Here is a 9,400-nt window from a genome sequence, read left to right as displayed (position 1 = left end):
AAAGTTTGTTAAATTATGTGGGTTGAGATGATCAGATCTGTACTTTAATAAAAGTCACATTGATGACTGAATGAAGGCTAGACTGGATTAGGAAGAGACTTGAATTAGAAAGACCCACCAGCAGACTATTACCCATTGTTTAGGAATGAGTGAATAAGGACTTGCATCCCACTAGTAGTAATATAAGAGGAGATAATGGGGTACATTTGAGAGATACTGAAAAGGTGCAATCCACAGGCCTTGGCAACAAGATTGATATGAAAAGTGAGAACCAGTGAAAAATCAAGGATGATGATGTGGTCAAAAGCCTTAAGGACCAGGGAGATGCTGGTATACTCATTATTAATAGGAAAAGTGAGGAAGAGGAGAGAGTTTAGTGTGAAAGCTACAGAGTTCAGTGTTGGACATGTTGAGTTTAAGATGTCTGACTACTGGTTAGCCAGTTGAGTTATTTGAAAGGCTGTTAAAGATCCAAGTCTGAAGTTCAGTAGAAAAGTTAAGGGCTAGATTGCCATATTTGAGAATCATCAGTATAGAGCTGATGATTAAATCATTGGAGTGATGAGATCAATAAGTAAAATAATACAAAGAGAAAAAAGAAGAGGACCCAAGCCAGAAAGTTGTGTGGGATACCCAAAGTTAGTAGGCATGACCTGGAAGAGGATCCAGAAAAGAAGATTGAGAAGGAGTTGTAAGGTAGGGTGGATAAGAACCAGGAGAGAATAGTGATTAACAGAGTCAGAGGCTACAGAGAAGTCAAGAGGGATAAGGATTCAGAAATTGTCATCAGTTAATGATAACTCTGGGGATCTAGATGTACAGCATTGTTCTTTTCTTTATGTGATTCAGCCTGTTCTTTCTTTGTTCATAAAACTAGCCTATGATTATGTTTAATAAAATCCCTGGGTTTTTTTTTTTCATTTTTTTTCTTTTTTAATTACATGTAAAGAAAAAAGTTTAGCATTCCTTTCAAAAATTTTTTGAGTTTCAAATTTTCTCCCTTCCTCCATCAACTCCCCATCTTTAAGAAGTCATACATACTTCCAAAACATTTCAATATTAGTCATATTGCAAAAACAAAGAATCATACATTTTTTATAAATATGCTTCAATCTGTATTCAGACTCCATCAATTGTTTCTCTTGAGGTGGATAGTATTTTTCATCTCAAGTCATTTCAAATTGTTTTGGATCATTAGATTGCTGAGAATAACTAAATTATTCATAGTGGAAAAATTCTATTTCTAAGCTATAAAAATTCACAAAGATATTCAACTCTAGCAAAAGGTGGTGATCTACCCAGACTGGAACATGTAGCTATATTTAGGAAATAATGTATTCCTTATGTTTTTAAGTTTTATCTTTATAATATTCCCATAAGCCAGAGAGCAAGGGTTCTTATCTCCATTTGGCAGATGAAAGTAAGGTCCAGTGAGAAGAAAGATCAAAAATTTATATTAGTAGCAATTTTCAGAGTACAATATTGGCCATTCCATAGGGAGAGTTATAAGAGTATGCTATTAGGGATCTTTTTTCTATTTTCTTCCAAGATTGAGCTTCATCGTGGTCTACGAATGTAAAGCTTCCTTAGGGCTGCTTTCATATCTCTATTCCATACCAAAGATAATGGGGTTCAACGTAGGGGTAACAATGGAGTAAAATATGGCAGCTAGGCGCCCTTGAAGTGGGGAGTAGCCATTAGCAGGCCTCATGTAGGTTGAACTGCCACTCCCGTAAAAGAGCACTACTGTGATGAGATGGGAGGAACAGGTGGAGAAGGCCTTCTGGCGACCCTGTGTGGACTTGATATGGGCCACGATGGCTAGGATCCGGACAGTAAGTGCAAAACAGCTCATTATGATGCAGCCACTGATGATAAAGCCAACTGACTCATGGGTCTGAGCATCAGTGCAGGACAAATGTAGGATTGATGGGTTGTCACAGAAGAAATGTTCCACCATGGTGTCACGAAAGGACATGGTGAAGGTGTTGACTGCATGGAAGGAAGAGAAAAGGAGCCCAGTCACCCAGGCCACAACCACCAGCACACAGCAGAACTCTGGGGTCATAGTGGTCCCATAGGTCAGGGGCTGATAGATGGCCAGACAGCGGTCATAGGCCATGGAGGTGATGAGAAAGCACTCAGTGACTGCACAGAAGACAAGAACAAAAATTTGAGTGGCACATGCTGGGAGAGAGATGAATTCTGAGCCAGCCAGGGCAGCAAAGAGCGCCTGTGGCAGTGTAGTGTTAGTGGAACACATGTCAGTGAATGATAGATGCTTGAGGAAAAAAGTAAATGGGTGTGTGCAGATGAGAATCCAGATTCATTGGAGATATTTCCAAGCACAGAGAATATGTAGGTGAAAAGGAAGATGGCAGCACTAAAACTTTGCACCTCAGGAATGACTGAGAAACCCTGGAGAATGAATCCCGGAACCTTAGTGCAATTGGTTATTTTCTGTCCTCTGAAAAGTCCATCAGCCATAGGATGCTCAGGAACAGGCTCATTAGAAGAATTCTGGGGAGGAAATGAAGGCCAGAAATAGCATCATAAAAGTTAGAACAGAGTTCTTCCTACAATGTAAACTATCAGATTTTGTGAAGAGTGCAGGGTTATGGCACATCACCTACTTTCCTACACATGGCAGCCTTCCCTAATAAATAGTCATCTGTTTGGATTCCTCAAGTGATAAAGGATAGCCCATTTCATTTTATAAAATTGTGACATATTTCATAATTCTTCCTTATATTTAGCCCAAAATCTTCCTCTTAGAAAGTGTATCCAATTATGTCCCGGAGGTCATAGAAAAGAAATATGAGGTAACATGGCACAGTAGGAAGAATATTAGATTTGGAATTGGAAGATCTTAGTTTAAATCTTGACTTGGCCATTCATGTTAATGGGCCAGTTACTTCACCTCTCGTGGTTTTAGTTTCCTTACTTGTAAAATAAAGTGCTCTAACTAGAGAATCTAATTGATAATAATAATAATAATAATAATAATAATAATAATAATAATAATGATAATGATAATAATAATTCCTGCCCAGATCTACATCCTATAATCTTTCTTTTATATGACAGCTATTTGAATACTTTAAAATGACTATTTCTTCCTCTTTGATAAATTTAAAAAATTATGGTTCCTTCAACCAGTTTTCAGTAGGAATATTTCAAATCTCCTCCCTTACATTGGTACACTGTTCTGGATGCATTCCATTTTGAAAATGTATCTTCTAGTATGCTGTGCTGAGGATGGACCATGATTTATTCGAGATGTGGTATCACCATGACACTCAGAGTAAAGGAAAAGAGAGTGTGCTTATGTAGAAGAGAATAGTATGTGATTACTGACTGTAATCCATTCAGTAGGCATGTGAATTTACTATCACCCCCATGTGTCACCTCCAGCAGAACCTCTATGTCCTTGTTGACCTTGTTATCCATATCTAGTTTTACCTCCTTCCCCTTCTTTATCTTTTGAATTTATCTTCATCGTTTAAAGTCCAACTCAAACGTCACAATGTCTAGGATTCCTCTGATTTGTAGTTTCCCTTTTATTTAATATTTTGTTTTACTACTCTTTGATGAAATTATTACCCTCTTCTATATTTCCTTTGGAGTCTGGACTTCATTACATGCTTCAGATGCCTTCTCAGACCACCCTAGGATATCCCTCCACCACACCTCTGCTTCTTTTCCTCATTGGTGAGTTCTTTCTGGAAAAGCCATTCTGAAGAAGGGTTTAACTTATCCATTACTCAGTCCCCTTCTGACCCCACTTCTGCCACTTCAAACATTGGCATACCCTGTGGTTAATACCTTCACTCCTCTTCCCATTTTACCTACTTTTTTGTATTTTTTCCTGATTAGAAAGTATGCTCTCTGAAGGAAGACACTGTCTTTTATTATATTTGTTCTCCAGAATTTAGCATGTTGTCTGATACACAGTGAGCAATCAATAAATGCTTATTAACTTGTCCAGCAACATGTCTCACATTTATACTGTGAGTTAAAGTTAATGAAATCTTTACACCTTATGTCACTTCATGATGAATATTTAGCTGTGATCATGTCTTATCCCTTCTTATTCATTTACTTCTTCCCTGCTCCTACAAATATTATTAGGTAGTAGTAGTAATAGTAGTAGTAGTAATAGTAGTAGTAGTAGTAGTAGTAGTAGTAGTAGTAGTAGTAGTAGTAATGATTATGTTAATAAATATTTATATTTTACAGCTTACAAATTTTACATACATACATACATATTATATATACATACATATATATGTATACATATATATGATTTCCATTGATACAACCATCTTATGAGGTAATACTACTATTATCTCATTTAAAGACAAGGAAACTAGGGTTGTAAAAAGTTAAATGACTGCATGAGTTATATAATATATGATTAGAATAGATTTTGTTAAAGTGTATCACTAAATCATCTAGATCTTCTATTTCCATTCCATTAAAAACATCTGTCACTGAACATTGCCATTTATTCAAGCTACTTTCCTATATCTTGTTTTCACCTTTCACTGCCAAACGCCTAGAAAGAATTAGCTAACCCTGTTTTCTCTCTCTAGAATGATTATTTCTCTTAATTTTTCTCTTAAATTCTAGCCCTAAATCACCTAATACCTGCTGGAATCATAACATTTTAAATTTAATGTGTCCAAAACAGAATCCGTTATTTTCTTCCCATAACTTCTTCATTCAACTATGCTACAATTTCTGTATCATAGTCATATCATACACAAATTGATTTTGAATGCCTATAGACTACATTCCCTCTTTTCCATTTTATGATTCCTAATTATCATTACAATTTAACCCTCCACTTCTAAAATCTTAGGCAAATATTTTGACCTTTTCTACCATGCCCTGTGGAAGGCCCATTCCACAACCATATTTCATTTAAAATTCATTTTAAATCTTTTCTTCTTCTACTCCTTACACTTTCTAGGTATCACTGAAACCTGGCTCCCTCAAATGACAGCCTCAATGGTCACCCCTTACAGTAATGAATGCATTGCTTTATTTCCTTTACTTATTGATTTGAGTTGGGAGAGTTGAAATACTTCTTCCTTTTCATTGTCCTACTTCCATTACTCAGTAACCTCTGCTCCTTTGAGGTTCCTGTTATTCATATCTACCACCCAATCAAACTCCTGGTAGCTACTGACTACAGACCTTCAGGTTACACCCTTTCCTTTCATTTTTAATGTTATTTTATTTTCCCCCAGTTATATGTCAAGAAAATGTTGGCATTGATTTTTACAGGATTTTGAGCTCCAATTTTTTTTCTCCCTCTTCCCTGCCCTGCCCTCTTCTGAAGAGGGTAAAAAGTTTGATATAGTTTATATATGAGCTATCATGTAAAATATATTTCCATATTAATCACACTTATGGAAGAGAAACACATCAAAAGAAACACATAAGAAGTAATAAAGTAAGTTAAAAATATACTTCAATCTGTATTTCAGAGGCCATTATTCTTTATCTGGTTATGGATAACATTTTCCTTCATGAATCTTTTGTGCTTATCTTGGGTCATTATGTTGCTGAGAAGAGCTGAGTCAGTCATAGTTGAGGATCACACAATGTTGCTGATACTATATTTTCCTGGTTCTGCTTATTTCACTTTATTTCACTTTGTATCAGTCCATAAAAGTCTTTCTAGGTTTTTCTGAAATCAGCCTGTTTATCTTTTCTTATTGCACAATAGTATTTCATTACATTCATATACCACAATTTGTTCAGCCATTCCCCAATTAATGAAGAGCCCTTCAATTTCCAATATTTTGTCACCACAAAAAAGGAATGCTATAAAAATTTTGTACACATAGATCTTTTCCACTTTTTTATAATGTCTTTAGGATACAGCTCTAGCAATGGTATTGTTGTATCAACGAACAGGCACAGTTTCATTGCCCTTTGGGCATAGTTCCAGAATGGTTAGATCATTTCACACTCTAACAGCCATGCATAAGTGTCACAATTTTTCCATATATTTTCCAACACTTACCTCTTTCCTTTTTTTGTCATATTAGCCAACCTGATAAGTATAAAGTGTTATCACAGAGTAGTTTTAGTGTGTATTTCTCTAATCAAAAGTGATTTGGAGTACTTCAGTATATAGTTTTGATTTCTTCATCTGAAAATTTTCTATTCATATTCTTTTATTAATTGAGCAATAGCTTTGTTTCCTATAAGTTTGACTCAGTTATCTATATATTTGAAAAATGAGGCCTTTGTCAAAGTCATTTGCTGTACAGATTTCTCAGCTTTCTGTATTTCTCAGCTTTCTGCTTTCCTTCTGATGTTTGTTGCATTGGTTTTGTTTGTACAAAAGCTTTTAAATTTAATATGACCAGAATTAACTACTATATATTTTGTAATGTGATCTCTCTTTCTTGTTTGTTCATGAATTCTTCCCTTTTTTCTGGACTTAACAGGTGCAATATCCTTTGCTCTTCTAATTTGCTTATGGTGTCATTCCTTGTGTCTAAATTGTGTACCTATTTCAACCTTATCTTGATATTCATTGTGAGATATTGGTCTATACTTAGTTTTTGTCCTATTGTTTTCTCATTTTCCCAGCAGTTTTCAGCAAATAGTGAGTTCTTATCCTAAAAGCTAGGATCTTTGGATTTATTAAATACTAGGTTACTATAGCCACCGACTATTGTGTCTTATGTATCAAGTCTATTCATTCCACTGATCTGACCTGCTATTTCTTAATTACTATCAGATAGTTTTGATGATTACTGCTTTATAATATAGCTTGAGATTTGGTATTCTTAGTCCACCATTCTTTCTCTTTTTTTAAATCAATTTCCTTGATATTCTTGACCTATTGTTCTTCCATATGAATGTTGTTATTTTTTTCTAACTGTTATCAGGTAGTTTTTTGGTAGTTTAATTGGTATGGCATTGAATAAGTAAGTTAGTTTAGGCAGAATGGTGATTTTTTATTATATTGGCTAGGCAATCCATGATCAGTTGATATTTTTCCAATTGTTTAGTTTTCTCACTTTGTGTGAAAAGTGATTTGTAATTGTGTTTAAATAGTATGTAGATTTGTCTTCGCAGGTAGACTCCTAAATACTTTATGTTGTTCACAGTTGTTTGAAATGTAATTTTTCTTTCTATTTCTTGCTGTTGCGCTTTGTTGGTCCCCTTTTCTCAATGCATTTGGTACCTAACTCACATTTTTTCTTCCTTCTTCTACTCCTGACCTCATACTAAAGGAATTCCATATTTAACATGTTGATTCTCCTTCAGATACCATAAAAACTCAACTCTCACCCTTTTCATTTTCCATAATCTACTCCATCAGCCTATTTTAGCCAGACATAAAGATAGCCAAACCTTTCATCTTGTCATCACCCACATATGCACCACCTCCATGTTCAAGAATTCAGAAATCCCCTTATCTGACCATAACTTAGTTTTTTTTTTCTTTCTCTTAGTCTTTAATTACTAATATATGCTCTTTGTCCACACCACAACCTTCAAAACTATGAAGGGCCACAGATAGTGGGTATACTCTGGGTGAGGTATAAGACTCTTCAGCCAGAGGAAACCTGCTAACAATATTTGGTTTGGCTCCCCATTTTACCTTTGGTGTTCTCACTTCCCTTTGGTGTTCATGCCCTCCCTGACTTCTCAGGAAAGGTGAGAACACCAAGGGAAAATGGAGAGCCAAACCCGATATTGTTAGCATGTTTCCTCTGGGCTGAAGGGTCTTATAGTTCATCCAGAGTTCCCCCACTATCTGCAGCTCTCTACACAAACCCTCAAACTTTCAATGTTCTCTCAAGATTATCACTTCGGCCTTAGCCATTTTTTCCTTTCCCCCTCCACTTTGATTCCTTGGTGAAACAATACAACTCTTTAGTACGCTTTTGTCTTGAGTGCCTGACCACTTTATTATATTTCAGTTATACCTTATGAAATTGGAGCCTTAAATGACTACCACCATTCCTCACTCAAGAAATGTTGTGCAATGAGATGCTTGATCCCAGTTTCAATGATCTTGTGATGAAGAAAGCCATCTACATCCAGAGAGAGAACTGTGGGAACTGGGTGTGGATCACAATATAACACATTTTGTTTTCTTAACTCATTTTCTTTCTGTTTGGATCTGATTTTTCTTGTGCAATAAGAGAATTGTACAAATATGTTTATACATATTGGATTTAACATATATGTTAACATGTATAACATATACTGGATTGCTTGCCATCTTGGGGAAGGGGGAGGAGGAAGGAGGAGAAAATCTGAAACACAAAACTATTCAAGGGTCAATGTTGAAAAATTATCCATGCATATTTTGAAAATAAAAAAACTTTAAAAAAAAGAGATGTTATGAAGGTGAAATCAGAAGGCCTTGGCAAAAGAGTAGATATGTGGCGTGTGAAGAGATACTGACGAGACAAGGATGACACCCAGGTAGCAAGTCTGAGAAACTGAGAGGATGGATTGCCCTTGAGTGTAATAGGGAAGTTATGAGACAGGGAGGGTTTTGAGGGAAAGATGCTGAATTCAATTTTAGGCAGATTAAGTAAAAAACACACACACACACACACACACACACACACACACAAAAAAAAAAAAAAAACAGTAGTAGGTTTGAAAGGCAGTTGGAAATGTTAGACAGGAGTTCAAGATGAAGATTAGGGAAGGTCAAGTAGACTTGAGGATCACAAAAATAGAGATTTTTAAAAAAAGGAGTTAATGAGCTCACAAAATGTAATATGGGAGAAAAATAGAGAAGTGGGACTTCTGATATTGTCTCCAACTTGGTTCAGAACTTTGTCATTTCTTATCTGGATTATTGCAATAGATCCTAGTTGCTCTCCTTAAATCAATTTTCCCTCTCTAATCCATCTTCCATTCAGCTGCCAAAGTGATTTTCTAAAGTACACTTCTAACCCTGCCACTCCCTTATTTCATCAATTCTACTGGGTCCCTATTCCCACCAGGATCAAAAGCAAAACCTTCTACTTGATATTTAAAGTCCTTCACAATCTACACACACACACACACACACACACACACACACACACACACACACACACTTACAGTATTCCTGTATCTTCCTTCCCACAATATACTCTTTAATGGCTTTCCTCAAAGAAAACAATTTCTCTGTTCTAGGTATGTTCACTGATTTTTCCCATGCCTGGAATGTTCTCCTAACTCATCCCTACCTCCTGGCTTTCCTGTCTGTCATTTGTTTAAAGTTCCAACTGTCATCCCACCTTCTACAAGAAGCCTTTCCTTTACCCTCTTCATTCCAGTGTCCCCTAACTGCCTCTAAGTTCCCGATAGGTAAAGTGTCATTGCTGGATGATCTACACATCTGGACTGCTAAAATCTACTT

General features: G+C 36.0%; 1 pseudogene; it reads right to left on the bottom strand.

The window, feature by feature from the left end:
* Positions 1–1,557: 1,557 nt before the first annotated feature.
* LOC141562604 (olfactory receptor 5B12-like) lies at positions 1,558–2,487 on the bottom strand (annotated as a pseudogene).
* Between the last annotated feature and the right edge of the window lie 6,913 nt (positions 2,488–9,400).

Source organism: Sminthopsis crassicaudata, chromosome 3, assembly GCF_048593235.1.
Source record: "Sminthopsis crassicaudata isolate SCR6 chromosome 3, ASM4859323v1, whole genome shotgun sequence".
Taxonomy (NCBI): domain Eukaryota; kingdom Metazoa; phylum Chordata; class Mammalia; order Dasyuromorphia; family Dasyuridae; genus Sminthopsis; species Sminthopsis crassicaudata.
The sequence above is the reverse complement of the archived record's forward strand: the minus strand, read 5'-3'. Positions and strand labels throughout refer to the sequence as shown.